Source organism: Xyrauchen texanus, chromosome 24 (assembly GCF_025860055.1).
Source record: "Xyrauchen texanus isolate HMW12.3.18 chromosome 24, RBS_HiC_50CHRs, whole genome shotgun sequence".
NCBI classification, from domain to species: Eukaryota; Metazoa; Chordata; class Actinopteri; order Cypriniformes; family Catostomidae; genus Xyrauchen; species Xyrauchen texanus.
Window position 1 is genome coordinate 35,353,187 of NC_068299.1, and position 18,693 is coordinate 35,371,879.

General features: G+C 36.2%; 1 protein-coding gene across 1 annotated transcript in view; it reads right to left on the bottom strand.

The window, feature by feature from the left end:
- LOC127617477 (calcium uptake protein 1, mitochondrial) overlaps positions 1-2,914 on the bottom strand; it is a 76,952-nt gene extending 74,038 nt beyond the window's left edge. The window contains exon 1 of the mRNA XM_052089454.1: positions 2,772-2,914. The gene's annotated coding sequence lies outside the window, so the exon portion shown is untranslated. The remainder of the gene's footprint in view (positions 1-2,771) is intronic.
- Positions 2,915-18,693: the final 15,779 nt, after the last annotated feature.

Below are 18,693 nucleotides of genomic sequence, written 5' to 3' on the forward strand. Positions count from 1 at the left end.
ATCATGGATGACTCTGTAAACTGGCTTTGTACCTTTTCATTTGTGCAATTGTGTGGTTTTGATGACAGTTAAAATGGTACTATGTGTCAAAGATATTTTTATAAAGATGTATTTGATTTATTAAACCTGAATAAGAATGCCAGAACTGAAAAAGAAATATTTACAATAGAATTTGAATTTTGAAAAGTTTTAATGTATTTTTCTTTAGCCCTTAATGTGTTAGTTAGGAAAGTTCTGAAGTCTTTCTTTAATTAATTTGTTTATTTGTTTATTTATATATTTTGGCTTGACCATTAATCTTTGAAACTGCAGTTATTGCATTAGACAGTAACAATAAAGCTGTTTAAAGCCAGAGAGCACATCACAGTCAATTTGTGAATGCTGTAAGAAATCGTGTTTTTTTTTTTTTTTTCATATATACTCAAATTATTTTCAGTACACCAAACACATAAGTGTAACAGTAATTGAAAGTCTTGGGGGAAGCTGACTCAACAATACACTGTAAAAAATGTCTACATGTCTAAAGGTAAAAGACTGTAAAAATGCTACAGAAAATGTTTTTATATATTTTAAAAGACATATAATTGATTAGTCAGTAGGTTTTACAAAAAAAATGTTGAGTTTCCTGTATAATTAATGGTAAAATGTACATTATGTTTAATGAGAGTACATGTACTTTTTACAGTAAATTATTGTTAAAATTACAGTCAAAAACAATAATCAAACGTTCCAACAATTCCCTGCATGACTCATGATATTTTATGGGAATATTTATGTTTCTTCTTATTTTTAATATCAGTTATGTACCTGTACATTGTGGTGTTCTGTGTTATATTTGATGTAGTTTAGTTAATGTTTATTGCATTATTTGACTCTCACATGTGTTACCCTGATGGTGTTTAGTGTTTGTGTGAGTGACACTGAGCATGTGTCTACATGTTTATTGATCATTGTTCCTGGAAGAGTCACTATTGATGAACTTCATGTCATCGTGTGCTCTTCTGTTATTACTACGGTGATTAACAATATCAGCAGATTCATACAGTTTCAGAAGTTTAATATCAAGTTTATGACTTTTTTTTTTACTGTAAATTGAACAGAAGTCATGTAAATTACAACAGTTTTAAACTGTAAAATGTACAGGTAGTCCTGTAAAGTTGTTAACATTTTTATTGTATTTTTTATATAATAAGTCTGGCAACAACAGCTGCCAGTTTTTTTTTAAAGGTTTTACAGTGTAGCCATGAAGAGACAAAATGATAAAAATAGACTTAATGCACAAAACACTCACTGAACAGTATACAGTACACGCACATGACAGACTGTAAACACAAAATGTGCATATAAATATACACAACAAAGCGCACTGCACTTTCAACATGAAGCATGTATAGCTGAAAAAAAACGTTCAATATGCAGAGTATGCCCAATTTTACAGTGTTGAATAAAAAATGCCTGTGAGTCTAAAAACTGATTAGGCCATGAAGTTGTAGACTCAACTGAACTAAACAAGGGTTGAGAGATAAATGAAGGACTGTTAAAAAAAATCAAATGTAAAATCTCATTCCATGAAGGATTATTTGAACATAGTATGATTTACAGTATCTTGGTGGTCTGTTTTTTGTTTTTTTACCTTAGCATTTTATTCGTTTTATAGCTAGATCATTTTTATTTCAAAATGCAAACATGTATGAAGCCAAGTAAATAAGTAAACTAATTTTGTGAAAGTTTTCATAAATCCAGTTTTGTCTTTGCCTATGAAATCTATCAGTGTGAAACAAGAAGATCATCTCCCATGTCCACAGATTATTCTGGTAAGCAGTTAAGTCAAGAACTCAAACAAGAGTTAAAAGACTAAAACGGCTCTGAAACATTTTATAAATCATGAAGCTCAATTTAAACCTAGTATAACCCATATGGGTGACCACTGTTAAGAGTAATAAGCATTTGATTGCTTTTATATACAACAGTTATTTCCGGTCCTCGAATCTGATTGGACAAGAGTTTCCATGAGTGCTGATGTCTCACACCATCAGCACTCAGACGCCTCACTGTGTGTCGACTTAACAAGAGTTGACAGACTAAAACTTTGCTGTGAAAAAGATTAACAAATCAAACTGGTTAAAATGAAAGTGGTTTTACTCTTCTAGGTGTACAACTTTATGAGCAATAGGCATTATAAAATGAATAGTTGCTATGAAAAAAAGCAGGGATTACGGACCATGAATTCACAAATAGTGAACAATATCAGGAGATATTATTCACAAGTCTAAAGCAGCACACGTCGGATTTATAGGCAAATACATTCAGAATATCGAACCGCAAACGATCTTTACTGCGGTTTTATCAACATCTGTCATTACTATAATTAAACAGAACCGGCTAAACAAAGATTGTACTGCTTTACAGATATAAAGTGGGTCCAACACAAAGGACCAAAACAGATTCATTATAAGACTTGAGAAAGATCCAGAGTTTATTATGTTCAGCATCTGGTTCAGCTGAGACGAGCTGCTGCAGTATTATTATTAGCATGAGCAACATATTAGCGACTGCTTTAAATTGCTTTCTTTTCACCGACACACAGTAATCTACAGAGTCTGGAGATCGCATATATTTGCAATTATGAACCACCTAAACTGTAATGGTTTTGTGTAGATGCGGTCAGTTCGTGTAGTGACAGCCCACCCATATGAATACATTTGTTAACTGCTTTAGCACCGTCACTGTCAGTGGAGGTTAAAAGTGATCGATGTAGATCATATACTCACTCTGAAAGACTTCACACGATCACAGTTACAGTCCTGCACGGGTTGTGACTTCACAGAATGCTGGAGATTCACGTCCAATTCTCCGATTAATGTGTGTGTCGTATTCACTTTCTGTGCTGAAGATCCGCGTCTACGGAGGCCGAACACATTCACTCTCAGATTCACGCGCCCCGGTGTAAACGCCTATAGTTTATAAACATTGTATTTCATTGAAGATGTGCCTGTGAAGAAGCAACTAAAGTGTACGATAGATAGATAGATAGATAGATAGATAGATAGATAGATAGATAGATAGATAGATAGATAGATAGATAGATAGATAGATAGATAGATAGATAGATAGATAGATAGATAGATAGATAGATAGATAGATGATGGATAGATAGATGGATATGGATGGATGGATGGATGGATGGATGGATGGATGGATGGATGGATGGATGGATGGACGGAGTAGACAGACAGATAGATAGATAGATAGATAGATAGATAGACAGACAGACAGACAGACAGACAGACAGACGGATGGATGCATGGACGGATGGACGGATCGGTGACGACATAGATGATAGATAGACAGACGATGACAGATAGATAGATAGATAGATAGATAGATAGATAGATAGATAGATAGATAGATAGATAGATAGATAGATAGATAGATAGATAGATAGAGTAGACAGACAGACAGATAGATAGACAGACACACAGACAGACAGACCCCACCTCTACTTTCTCCATGCACAATCTTAGCATTCATTTTAGATGTAAAAACATATTTGAACTGTTTGTAAAACCACAATGGAAAATTCTGATGAACCAGCTTGTGATGGTAAGAGGTTTTACTAGGTTTCTAATCAATTGAAGCTGGTCATTCATGGTCATTTGCTAGTTAAGCTGGTTAATCAGTGGAACTACCCAGTGTGCCAAAACCAACCTGATTAAACCTAGTAGACCACCTTGGCTATGCCAGATACCTGGATGAGCTGGTTAACCATGTTCCAAAACACAGCTTGACCACTTTAGTTTGCATGACTTGGTAATTCTAGAAGGGTAGGGTCATCAACTCTCAAATTTAAAATATTTGAAGGGGCAGATTCGCTTGGCTAATAAAATTTTCCCCTTGAAGACATTTGGCAGCCTCTCTGTAAATGTAGGTTTTGAGGTGACTCTGTAAGCACAGCATATGTGTAAGCCCAAAGCACAAAACACAGAGTGGCAAGTTTAAAGGAATAGTTTACGAGAAAATGAAAATGCTGTTATCATTTACTCACCCTTATGTCACTCCAACCCCATTTGAAATTCTTTCTTGCTTAGAACTTAAAGGGATATTTCATCCAGAAAGGATGTTTTTCCTCATCATTTTCTCACTCTCGTGTCATCCCAGTTGTGTATGACAAGAAATTAAGATTTTTAGGAGAATATGCAAGTGAATGGTGGCCAGAAATTTGAAGCTCCAAAATGCACATAAAGGCAGCATTTAAAAAAAAAAACATAAGACACCAGTGATTAAAATCCATGAAAAAAGCACCTTAAAAGTATCATAAAAGTAGTCCTTACAACTACGGGTGCTATAATCCAAGCCTTCTGAATTCATAGAATGTCTTTGTGTAAAGAACAGAACAGTAATTGAAGTTGTTATTCACTGATAATCTTCCCCTCCAGGGGAATGTCAACTGCTGCAGCTTGATCTTGAAATTCATGAACAAATCATTTAGACCGATATTTGTGAACTGGATCAACCATTTCCTTGCAATTAACTGACTCTAGTGAATCAAACAGCGCATGTTCCCGTAAACACTCAAGAACATGCCAAGGAGAGCTAGGGTGGATGTAAAGATTTTCAGTGAAGAATGACTTAAATTTCAGTCTCTTCTAACAGAACATTCTTCAAAAATGTAACTTTTGTGTTCCACAGAATATAGTAAATCATACAGGTTTGGAACAACATGAGAGTGAGCAATAAGTAAATAGTGAACTATTTCTTTAAGGAGGGGACCAGAAATAGGCCAATTTATCTAATGTTTACCACCTTACATGCCTTAATTCTTCTCATTCCTTCTTTCTTTAGGCCTCCTCCTCTCTTTTTTACTGTCTTTGCCATTCATTTTGATATATAATTTGACCTCAAGTGTTATCACGGACACTATCTCAAAATAAACTGTCTTTGGCAAATTGCCTCTTTGGATCAACCAAGCGTGAAACAGGATCTGAGCAGGCTCGGTTGCAGAGGATGCATCCATTCTATTTTGGATATTCTTAGAGAGTTAGCCCTAACCCTAACCCATATCTTTTGAAGTCAAATTTTGGTTTATAATTTACTTGTTTAAAACTTGGCTTTGACAACAGGGTGTACAGCATTCACGTGTTGCCATAGCACACTAAATTGTTATTCTCTGTTAGCCTAGGATCAGTTCAGTTAACACTGTGGAAATAACTGTCCATTGACTTATTGAGAATGCTCGATACTTTATGATCAGCATAAATTTATGCCGATAATCAAAAATCTGGCTAAGCAAGACAAACTTGCAGTCGATTTATTTGTTTGTCTCACTGCTGTTTAAAAAGAACCACAGGTCACAAACTAGCGCTCATTTGATTTCAGCTTCAGCTTTAGTAAGAAGCCATACAGTGTAAAATAGAGTAACTCTTGCAATATTTCAATCTAAGTCTATTTCAGTCTATCAGCAATGTGAGTGGTGTGTTCAGTGTTCTGCTTGGTATATCCAATCACAGCTGTCAGGCTGTCTGATTCTCTCTCGCTATCACAGAGGGTTTCTAAACGGCTACTATAAGCCAGAAAAACACATGCTGTCTTATTTTGATCTGCCAAGAAACATACATAAAAGTGTGAAACTCACGAAACCTGTCAAGTGTTTGGTCTTATTTCAAAATTAATATGTGATTATATTCTTCATATAGAACTTGAAGACAATTTTAGAACATTTAAAGATTAGGATATTATTTTCATTTCCTTTAAGAACGCCCCTACACTCTCATTACAATAACACTGTTTGTTGTTGTTGTTCTGACTGTTATTTATGCTGATTTAAATTGTAAGGAATCATATGAGTATTTTCTACTGTAATACAATAAAACTTTATATTGAATCCTGAAAATTTAAAAAAATATATTATTTATTTTTACTACATTGTTTACTTTATTCAAAGTGTAAGCTTGTATTTTATTGTTTTATTGTGCCAGGGCATTTTCTTGACAGGTTTCATGAGGTTCACCCAAAAGGTTTTGGATTAACATTGTATAAACAGAGGCTGTGCAGGGTCAAAATTAACTTCTTTCCCTCCGGTATTTAAAAGGAATGTGACAAGAAAAAAAGGGAATCTGTTTGTTGTTAAAATTGAATGCTTTATTTTTTAGAGTAGTGTATACACTCAGAGATTAGTACTTATGCTTCTTTTCCATGGAATAACATTTAGATCAAATTCAATTGTATTTCATTCGAATTTGGAGGGGGTGGAGGTAACAAAAGATCTGCCTGTTCTTTCTATATGGCATTCAGAAAGGAAGCCATATTGAAAACAACATTGGCACAGAGTGTGAACTCTGATAATATCTGCAAAAACATCTTCATCACAATAGACCTATTCAGCAACATATGCCCACAGCATGACCGAGTGTGCAGGTTTGTATATCGTGTGATTGCACAAAATGACCGTATCATGTCTAGGTCCGATTTCTGAATGTGACCAACTTATGTACCATTCTGGGGAATATAACATTAATTAGTGGTGTTTGCAAAGCAAACCGACAGACAGACAGACAAACAGACAGACAGACAGACTATAAGCTATTACTATTGCTCATCTACTTTGAGTTAGGGATTTGTTCTGAACCCCTAACCCCTAGATTTATAGTTTTGTGCATAACTCCCCCCGCACCGTTTGTGCTACGAACATGAATGATACCCAGTGCGCTATAATTTGTGTCTTCAGAACCCCAGTGCAAGGCACAAATCGGGCCCCCTTAGTCGTTTTCACCTTCAGGGGGGCCTTCATTTTCAGCGCCCCTCAGGCCCGCGTTCATTTCATTCGTGCCCTTTCAGCCAGCCATCAGGGGCTCCACTCTCTCAAGTGAGGCTGCACACCCTACACTGCCTGTAGTTTTGCCACTGATGATACATTATACCATGTCTGTCGGTCTGTCTGTCCATCTGTCGGTCAGTCTGTCTGTCTGTCTGTCTGTCTGTCTGTCTGTTTCTTGTCCTTCCATTGTCAGACATTGTAACATTGTGTTGTGCTCCGGCTATTGCCAGTTGATGGTTCATGAGATGCACCTTCGTTGGAGAAAGTCAAGATTCACCTGGGAGCAATTTACCAATTCAGGACAGATTTAGAAAAAAAGTCTAATGGAAATGTATAGAAATATGCTCGACATATTATGACAACTTGTTCAAACATAAATGTTGTGGGGGGGTGAGACTATTCAATAGAGACCCATTATAATACATTTTGATCAACATGACATAAGCAATTGATAATGTAGGAAACAGCAGAGAACTGTACATAATGATTTGCATGGATGTACCAAAGCTTTTTTGATGTGCACAAGTGACACAATGATGTGAAGATTGAACAGGTAGATATCTGATCTGAGAAATGTACCAAAGTGACTGAGAAAAACTGTAAAGGCTTGTCTCAGTTTGGTGGGATATATTAAAGGGCTTGTCTCATTTTTGTGTGGCCCTGGGAATTGAACTCATTAACATGGCATTTTGCTTGTGCCATGCCCTAACAGTTGAGCTACAGAAACAATGACAGAAGTGAAATGAGCTCATTCAAGACTGAAATACCTGAAAATCAAGAGCTCTATGGATACCATTGTCAAAGCGGTAGAGATGTTGTTGCAGTTGCTATCTATTATCTTTGTGATTATACATGAAAGAATTAGACTCAGGTTACAGCCAAGATACAAACAGTTTAATTGAGGGTGTGTGTTTGTTCCAACAGAACGTGTAATGCTGGTTCAGATTTCTGCTTATCTTACCCAGTCAATGTGCATGCGTGTGTGTATGTGTATGTGCAGCTGTCATGGAAAAGTCCTGCCATGCATGAGTGGAAAGCCAAGCCTTCAGGTGTGCAGTCCGTGCAACAGAAAGTCTAATCGTACCCTTTAGTAGTTCTTTCACCCAAGTATTTTTTCTTTGTTGTGGATGAATATTTTCTTCAGGCAAGTGAAGTATGTCAGGAGCATTATTCCTGCAGTTGTTAACAAATGTTTCAGTGTCGCTGTGGTTACCAGTCCTCACACTCTCTCCAGACTAGACCTTGAAATGGGGCGTTGAGTATTGTGTAAGGGTTGTTTCAGAAATTATTACAGTGCTCACAAAGCAGCACTATATATATTTTACAATAAAATAAATCAGACCCTGGTCAGAGGAGGAAATTAAAAAACCTACCGATCCCCCATTGGCTTAAATTCATGTTATAAAATCTAACAGGTATTATTGAAATCATTGTAAAGTTTGCGTACAGAATTGCAGTTGTTCTTGTTTCTTACATTTATTGTTATACTGAATTTTGTACTTTATTTCTCCCCTTTTCTCCCCAATTTTGAATGGCCAATTTGCTTTGGGTCCTCGTGGTGGCGCAGTGACCCATTTCAATCCGGGTGGCGAAGGATGAATCTCAATTGCCTCCGCGTCTGAGACCGTCAATCCATGTATTTTATCGTGTAGTTTGTTGAGCGTGTTACCGCGGAGACATAGCGCATGTCGAGGCTTCACACTATTCTCCGCGGCATCCACGCACAACTCACCACACGCCCCACCGAGAACGAACCACATTATAGTGACCATGAGGAGTTTAACCCAACATGGCTATACCCACCCTAGCAACCGGGCCAACTGATTGCTTAGGAAGCCTGACTGGAGTCACTCAGCATGCCCTGGATTCCAACTTGCGACTCCAGGTGGGGTAGTCAGCATCTTTGCTGAGCTACCCAGGCCAACGCTATACTGAATTGTGATTGGATTAGATTATTTTAAATTTTTTTAGTAAAGAAAATACAAAAACTGAAATACAGTAATGAAAAAAAAAATAAATTCAACAGCATTGAAATATGGTGCAATGAAATACGGTAGAGGCTAATTTTGTATTAAATGAAAATACAAACAGGGTATTAGCCTCTACCCATATGCATCAGCATACATCACCTTCATACATGCTTATATCATTCACATCATTTTATGCATTTAACACATGCTTAAATCACTCAAAGCATTTTATGCATTTAACACATGCTTAAATCACTCAAAGCATTTTATGCATTTAACACATGCTTAAATCACTCAAAGCATTTTATGCATTTAACACATGCTAAAATCACTCAAAGCATTTTATGCATTTAACACATGCTTAAACCACTCAAAAGCATTTTATGCATTTTTAGCCAGGATTTAAGGACATAAAACAATAGAATTCTCATTAAACATGTTTTTCACATATAATACATCTTACACTTATTCACTAAACTGGAAAACACTATGGGCTATAAATCATTAAATAAGAAATGATTAATTCTAAATTTACATACCCAGTCCTCACGTCACATGTATGCAACAACATGGTCAATCTCCACAAATTCAATCCATATGCATCCTTCAAAAATGATCCATTACAAACACTCACTGAACACATATTTAATCCAATTCATAAGCATTTTGTGTAAAATGTGATATTTACCCAAAGAATTCTCAAACGATGAACAAAACCGGGAGCTCTCTTGCAACGTATGTTCTCACGTTATAACCAGCACACATGCGCAACACGACAGAGTGGCGGAAAGAGGATGTTGCAATGGTTCTTAAAGGGGCCATGTCCAATTTATGATTTTTCCACTTGGCTTCATATTTAACATGTGAAGAGGCATTAACATAGAAAGAAGCCAGTTTAAGATTTTGTGGAAATTGAGAGAATGATTTGTGTGGTCTTGAAGACATCAGTAAGAATGAGTTCTTCTTCTTTTTCTTTCAGATGCTCCCATTAGTGGTCGCCACAGCAGAACATCTGTGATCCGAATATTTTACTTGGCACAGGTTTTACACTAAATGCCCTTCTTGACATCAGTAAGAATGAGTTGAAAATAAAAGATCAATCGACAATGTTTTGCACCATACACAATCGTCTATTGTAAAGAAATGTAACGTAATGACAAAATAAAATAAAACTTCCTGGCTCATACATTAATTGCTAAAAACTAAAAATATATTTCTATAATTGATTTTGTTTGTTGTGGGGCCAGCAAAAAACATTTAAAAAATCTTTATCCAACCCACTTCCACTGTAAGTGCCTCACTGCAACCTTGATATATGCTTTTTTAAAAGAAAAAAAATGAAGAAAGGAGAGATGAGTCTAAATGAATTATTTGTGGTAATCAACATTATGACAAAAATGCTGTCGACTGAGCTTAACCTGTATTGAAACCAGAATATTCCTTTAATGTTTAGCCCTGAATAAGAACAATATAACCAACCAACAATATAAAAGACGTAATAAGAAGATACAAGTACAATCACAATCATTTATTATAAAAAAAAAATGACTAAAAAGCACTTTTAAAATATTCCAAAAGACTCATGCTTCATTTAAAGTCATTCGAAGTCAGACGATAGCTCCGTGTGAGGGAACTGAAGGTTTTAATTGTTGTAATTCTTCCTCTGTGTGAAGGTGGTGACAGCTCATTCAAAATATACATCCAAACATCAGCATGTTGCAAGTGGTCACAAGAAATGCATGAGCCAATGGCATTTGACTTCACTGACATCAAAGCCGTCATAACGCTGTTGAGGCGACAGTTCCGAATGTTTAAAAGAGTGCAGGATTTGAGTGTTACAGCAGATGGGGAAGCTGATTGGTGCATAAAAGCTTAAAATTAATCTGTTCCTTGCCAGATTGATCTCATAGTTAAATCGGACACTTACCGAAATTCGAAACACTGCCACCAGTGGCCAAAATGGTAAATGTTGTTGGACGTATGCACACATGTGAGCTCCATTTGCTGGGTTTATTGTCCACAGAGGGGCACCAAAAGCGAGTTGTGAAGCGAGTTTTTTTCAGCTGTACAGGATGTATTTCAGTGAAGAGGAAAACATATTTTATTAACTGTAACCATCAGTGAAGCAACCTCTGAGTCACGCTCTTTACAGATTATCTGAAAGCGATTACTTCCTGGTTTCAATGTGGGATACGAATTGGGTCTCCCATGCCGCTGACGAAATTCGCTTCCGGTCGCAAGGAAAGGTAAACAAGCTTGAGCCGGTGCAACAATGTCTGATAGGAAATGCTGCTTGTCAATGACTCGGCATAATGTGGCCGATCCTAGGGTACTGGACACAAAGCCATCACACACCGCCTTGGAAGATTTGGAATACAGTGCACAAATATAATGGCCGATCATTTTTATGGTGCTTTTCACATTTATTGCACCGGACTCTCAGACATTCTGAAACTCACTCCCAAACTCCCACGGCAAACCGGCAATAAACCCCTTTGACATGACTAAATCTGATCAGCACTGTCCAGTTAAGAGCAGAGCTTTGGTTTTAGTTTGATCCATTTATCTTATCTGTCAGAATTCATTTGAGCTGCCCGTAACTCTTGCAGATTCACTAATAAAAGACATTTCTGAGGTTTGAGAACAAACGTCTTAAACATGTGCATGATTATTTCCCATGGCAACAGATATATGTCAGCCATGTTTTCAGGCTGAATTCATTGTTAGGAATGGGCCTTGAGAGGTCTGTGAGACTGTGACTCAGCAACAGGTGTGAGGAGAAAAACAGTGTCTTTTTTAGCCTCAACAGTCACACATGGCCCAAGTTAACGAATTGCATAAGTCTTACAGCTGTTGAATGCATGCTGTCTTAAAAACTAATGACCATCTGTAGGGATTCAATTGGTTCTTCTCTAGCAAAGCTTAAATCTATGAACAGCAGATTTTGTGGATAGAGGTTATTTCAGCAATGTGAATATTCCAGATTTGCTGAGAACAATGTCACCCAAATTGAAAGAAATGCCAGCGTGTCACTGACCTTTAACTTTCAATGGGTCCACCTCATTTATAAATGACTCAACAGACAGTTTTATAATAATAATAATAATAATAATAATAATAATAAACAAACCTATTGAAATGGGCATTTATTTTTAGTTTACCGTAATTTCCGGACTATAAGCCGCAACTTTTTTCCCACGCTTTGAACCTCGCGGCTTATACAATGACGCGGCTAATATATGGATTTTTAACGCTTTCAAATGTTATATATATATATATAAAAAAACATTCTGTGACGTGCTCAGTTTTTTGGCGGTGTGAAGCTTTCATTAGACCAATGAAATTGCCGAACGGGTTAAGGTCAAACAACTTTTTTGTTTACTGTTTAGATTAAATCGAGCGCGCTCAAACTTCCCATCATTCTGATTACGGTAGTCATTTTGTCACCCTCAAGACACGGAGAAATGCATATGATGCAGCTTTCAAGTTGAAGGCGATTGATCTGGCTGTTGGAAAAGGAAATAGAGCTGCTGCACGGGAGACGTTGGAAACAGCAGCGTGAGGAATTGACTCAGTGCAAAAAGACAACTAAAGCTGAGGCTATTCAACTCCGACACCGACGGAGATGACTTCAGTGGTTTCATGTGCACAAGAGGAGGAAGATAGTGACCAATGACTTTCTTGCTAGGCTACTGTTTACTGCTAATTTTTTATTTTTTGTTACAAGCCGTGTGTGGCAGTGGGGGCGTGGTCAAGCGCCCGTCCGGGAGAGAAAAGCGGTAAGGGCGCTTACACCTGAGCTAATGTCTAACACCTGTGTCTAATTTCAGTAAGCATGGGGAGAGCGGCATAAAAACGCAGCAGAGTGAGTGTGAGAGAGTGAGTGTGAGAGAGTGAGTGAGTGACAGACACACGTCAGTCTAGTGTTGGCGCATAGAAGAATTGAGAAACTTTATAAAATCGATTGTAAACATTGCTGTGGCCATTAAAAGCCTTACCTGGAACGTCAAGTGCCCTGCTTCACGTGTCCTTCTTGGGAAAACTAGTTTTCAGCACTTGATGCAAGCGCCCTTACCGCTTTTCTCTCCCGGACGGGCGCTTGACCACGCCCCCGCTGCAACACCGGGTTTCGTTAAAGCCTATTTATTTTTGTTACAAGCCATGTTTCGTTAAAGCCTGAGTAAAGTTAATTTGTTTCAATGTACCGGTAGGCACCTGCGGCTTATAGACAGGTGCAGCTTATTTATGTTTAAAATAATATTTTATTTAAAAATCAGTGGGTGCGGCTTATATTCAGGTGCGCTCAATAGTCCGGAAATTACGGTAGCTTATTAAGGTGATCAATGCAATACATGTATTTTGGCTACTAAATGAAGGTTGTGTCATGCATAAATGACAATGAACCATCATGGAACACACATTTAATGCATGGAGTAGTCTAGATAACAATGATTTATAAAGGTGATTATTGATACATTAGTATAGATATATGGTTTGTTAGCATGTAACAGGGATTAATATTGTTCAGCTAATTTAATATAGAGAGCTGAATATCAGTATATGATATAAATTATACTGAACATATAATAAACTGATATAAATTATATCAGTAAATTAATTGTAAAATATCACAATAAATTATATTAAAATTGTTGAAATAATTATAATTAATCATTAAATCAACAAATAAATCAATAAATGTTTTTTTTTGTGTGTTTTTTTTTTTACTTACCTTTAGCTTTGGGATGATATTTATTTATGCATATGCTCTTTTTATATATAAAAAATAAAACTTTGCCTCACTAAGGGTCCGTTCACACAGAATGCATTGTTGCATTATAACAGCTAGACTTAGCACAACGAATGGCACAGCTTGCAGGAGTTATGTCTTAAAATGTTCAAGTTCTTTTAATCTGACGCAACATCTTTAAATGGTGGGCTGATTGCACAAGATGCAAAAAAATAATAATCTGTGAGACCTGTTGCAACAGACATGATGCAAAAATGTGTCTTTTGTGAATAGCCCCTAGAAATACATTTTGGAAGGAGATGCTCACAAATGAAAAGATGCAAAGCTTGAACTAAAAATCAACCCAAAGCCAATTGTAAGTGTTTTTTTATTTAACCATTTAAAGGTCAATAACATTATAAATGATTATATATATATATATATATATATATATATATATATATATATATATATATATATATATATATATATATATAATGATTTATTTATAAATGTAACTATTTATTGGTCACACTTTACAATATTGCTTTATTTTATAGCATTAATACAGTAAATAGATAAGTATCCTGAACAAACAATTAATAATATATTTTTAGAGCACTTTTTAATCTTTGTTAATGTTCATTTTGAAAAATACAATTATTCATTGTTTGTTCATATTAGTTCAGAATGCATTAACTAATGTCATCATAAACTTTTAATTTAGTCAAGTATTGGTCATTATAAGATCATTTTAAGTAATGTAGAAAGCGTTTAATCATTTAATTCAGAGAAATATACTCTCTATAATTTAATAGTCCAAATTTGCTTTTTTTTATTGATTTATAAACTTTTTTAATGAGTAGATAATCGAATTATTTAATTAATGAATTAAAATGAATGAATTAGCCAATGAATGATGAGCAATCAACTAAAAAATAAAAGGAAAACATTTATTTATAGTCCTTTTTTTGTCACGCATAAATTGTTTTTGTAGGCCAAAAGTCATATTCAAGAACAAACTTTTAAATTATTTGGGGATGTAATTGAACTGCAAAACCAACAGTTCATTTTTTCAAAACCTATTTAATAATGTCATCCATAGAGGGTAAAATGCTATCACTTCAATTGTGTTTATGTCAATTCAAAAGCCAACATTACAGGTAGCAAAACAATTGTATTTATTTAGTGCTTTTAATAATGGTGGTTGTAAAAAAATTTGAAATAAAATAAAAAGAACCGACAATGGCAGTAAAAAAATTAAAAATAAAAAGGATAAGGAATAAAGCTTGGAACCAAGGTTCAAAGGTAACGTAAGGTGTTCACAAAATGTGAACAGTTTAGAGGATTGAAGTATGCAGCAGTCAATGGTCTGTAGGGACTTGTTAATGAAGGACGAGTTAGATTCAGGCGAACTGTCAACAGCAGCCATCCATTTCTAGCAGCAGAGGTTTACATATATGCAAACTTAAAAAAAACAACATTATAATTCCACAACAAAACCCAAGACTTCTGTCACTGTGTAATCAGAGTAATGGCATTGCTTAGGATCAATGCTAAAATAATCCCTTAGAATGATAAATGATCCTAAGGAATAATCTTAGTATGGTAATAGTATGCATATTCAATTTACATTTGTTGGATACACACTCATAGTCAAAAGCAGTCTATAGTCAGTTGAACCCTGGAATGCATAGCAACAGTTTATGAGCTACAGGGTGTGACCTCACAAATGCAACCTTTGAATATATTTTTGAAATCGTCAATTGTGTTAGCTGCTTGCTGATCTTTTTTTTTACATAAATAACAAGATACTTAGGTACTCACAATCCTACCCTAAAATTGATATACCTGTAGAGAGACACCATATAGATTTGTCAGTAGATTGAAATCTGTGTGCATTGTGTTATTGTTTTTAAGTGGATTTGGTGCCCTGGTTGAGTATATTAAATGTGCTTTGGCATTTCTTTTCCCATACCTCCAGATACCTGTTTGAAGGACAGACTAATAATAGAATGTAATTATATCATGCACAGGATGGTCCAGTTGCCAAGAAATAGAATGAATGGCACAGTGACAGTGGCACAGTGGTACGTTATAGTACATTATGTTACCTAGGAGATCATATAAGAAATAGTTCTACTGTTTCACATCATTTATAGAATTTAGCTATATAATGCCCTTACAAAAAGTACTGCTGGGGTACTATGACACAAGATGGCAAGGGAGACAGGGGAGATGGAACACTTGTATTACATTGCATAATCTCTATGAACCTTACCAGTCTGGGTTCCGTTCATCACACAGCACTGAGACTGCGCTCCAGGTAGTTAATGACATCCTCCTGTCTGTGGATTCTGGGTCAAATAATATCTTAATTCTCCTTGATAAGTTCTAACTTTGACACTGTTTGCCATGATATTCTTATCTCTCGTCTTGTTGTAATTGGCATCACTGGTTGAGCTCCCTCTTGTCTCAATTCTTACCTCACTGAAAGAAAACATTTAATTAGAAGTCTAATTCTACCACTACCCCTCTCACACAAGGTGTTCCCCAGGGTACAGTCCTTGGACCAGTACTGTTTATTATCTATATGCTCCCACTTGGTGAGATCATTCGAAAGCATGGACTTAATTTTCAATGTTACAATATGCTGATGACATTCAAATTTACCTTACCGCCAGCTCTGACTCACCATCTCTTCCTGCTTCACTCATAACATGTATTAGGGACATCAAACACTGGATGTTCTTGAATTTGAACTCAATACCAACTAAACTGAAATATTGTTAATGGGCTCTACTGGTCAAGTAAAAAGGATGGACCTCGGCATTGATGGGGTTCATGTTAAGCCCTCCCTTTATGTCCGTAACCACGGTGTCCTATTTGACTCATCTCTTTCCATTGATTCTCATATTTCAACTGTTGTTGAAAACTCTTTCTTCCATTTACAAAATATTGCACACCTCCAATCTATTTTCACTTCGGCTGATGCCAAAGTCTTGGTTCATGTTCTGATCACCTCACGTCTTGACTACTGCAATGCCCTGTTCATTGGCTTATCCCAAAACAAAAACAAAAAACTTTTCTAGATTACAATATGTATGAAATGCAGCAGGAAGAATTCTCCCCTTCACTAAGTGCTCTGCCCATATCACCCCTCTTCTGCATGATATCCACTGGCTGACTGTTGCATCCCAAATTCAATTTAAGATACTCCTTTCAACATTTAAGGCTTTAAATGGTCTTGCCTTATCTGTCTGATCTACTCCACCCTTATCTCCCAACTCGGTCTCTTAGATCCTCTGAACTTGTCCGTTTCAACATTTCGACTGTCCACCATAGGTGGTCGGCCTTTCTTTGTTGTTGATCCTAAGCTATGGAACTCACTACCTCCTAGTCATCATAATATTTCTTCTTTATCTTTTTTCTAGTCCCAGCTAAACACGTATCTCTTTTCTATACATTTTGAGTAATTGTCTCTGATGTTACATTTCCCTTTTTTCTTTTATGTGTGTATTTTTTTGTGTGTATATATTGGACTAAAATGTATCAATTTATTAAGCTTATTGTAAAGCAACCTTGAACTTGGGAAAGGCGCAATACAAATAAAACCACTTCTTCTTCTTTATTAAAATAAATGGGAGAAATTGGAACACCCAATATGGTGGATGTAGAAAAGAAGTCCCACCTTACATGTAAAAGAGCAAATCACCTTTTAGATACAGACATCGCCTGTCAGTCAACTCAAGAGTGTGTATGCTCATTAGCTGAGCTAGCCTGAAAAAAGGAGACAATTTTTTAGCATGATCTAAGCTGAAGCACAACTATGATACCACTGCAGTCAGATTTTCCTGCTGATATAAAATAAGTTGTTGTGTCATAATCTTGATCAATCATTTTTTAGATTTCTGTCTTTCCCCATTCAGGTAGATAGGAGCTGCAATTTTATGCTGCCTGTTTACACAGAAAACAATGGGAACCCCCATCAAACAGTCTGTAATAGGCTATTAAACGTCTTTTTGTGCAAAATGTAAATACAACTATGAAACACAAAACAAGGTCCAGTTTTACAGTTACTGAGATAAAGCACTTGTGACAACTTACCTGTGTGACAACTAGCCCCGGTCTCCCATGTGACTGAATGATTACCATATTCATTTTCTATGGTATTTACAAGGTACTCCAAGAATGGTATTACCATGGTACCATGTCCAAAAAATAAATAAATAAATAAAAAACACCCACACATTTTCATAAATGTGTCTCAAAATTCATCTCATAAATGTCAAATATTTGTAATCATGATTGATGGACCAATAATTTCTATGCAACACTTTATTCTGAACTTTGCATATCTTAAAAATATAACTTATTGGCCACTACTTGCAATACCAAGTTATGTGCTAATTAGGAATGTGCTTCTCTCTTTGATCAATTACATTTAATAACATTAAAAGCCATGTTTGAACATTCCTGGCCCATTCATGATATTACCTTTGACCCTTACTCATAAACCTGTCTGACTGTCCTCTTATATGTCATCTGTGTTTTGTATTTATGATAACATAAATTCAGTGTTGCCATAAATTCACTGGCTGACACACCCAATATCTCCTTGGATATCGGCTATATTTTAGTGCATAGAACACATGTGTAACCCTCTCAGAATACATCATTTTGGATGATGTGATTTTCCTTTCCTTTGTGCAAAAGGTTAAATATAATAACTTAAAAATCTGTTCTCTTTCTCTGCCCCTCTCTTGCGCGGAACGTCCCGTCCCCCTCTCTGATTGGTCACTTTCAAGTTGTCAAACTAAACTGCAGAGAAGCGCGTCTTCTCATTGGCCGAAAAGTGTTTAGGCAGGTAGCCGGGCGACCAATCAAAACGCTCTTGTCATGTTTTCCTCAAGACCGTGGTATTTCATACAACGACTTCCTAGTACTGCCCATTTTATTACATAGTCTGTAATAACTTGCGAACGTTGCCAGAGTTTCGTTCGTTTAAAAATAGAAAAACATATTTAGATGCCAAAACCTTTGCTTCGAACGCGAAACTACAGCAACCGCATGTCTTAAACATTTTCAGTGTGTATGTGTGTGCGTGTGTGTGTGCGTGTGTATGAAATATTAGCCCAGCCCAGCAGCACTTCCTACTTCCCCTCCCTTTCCTCCAACTG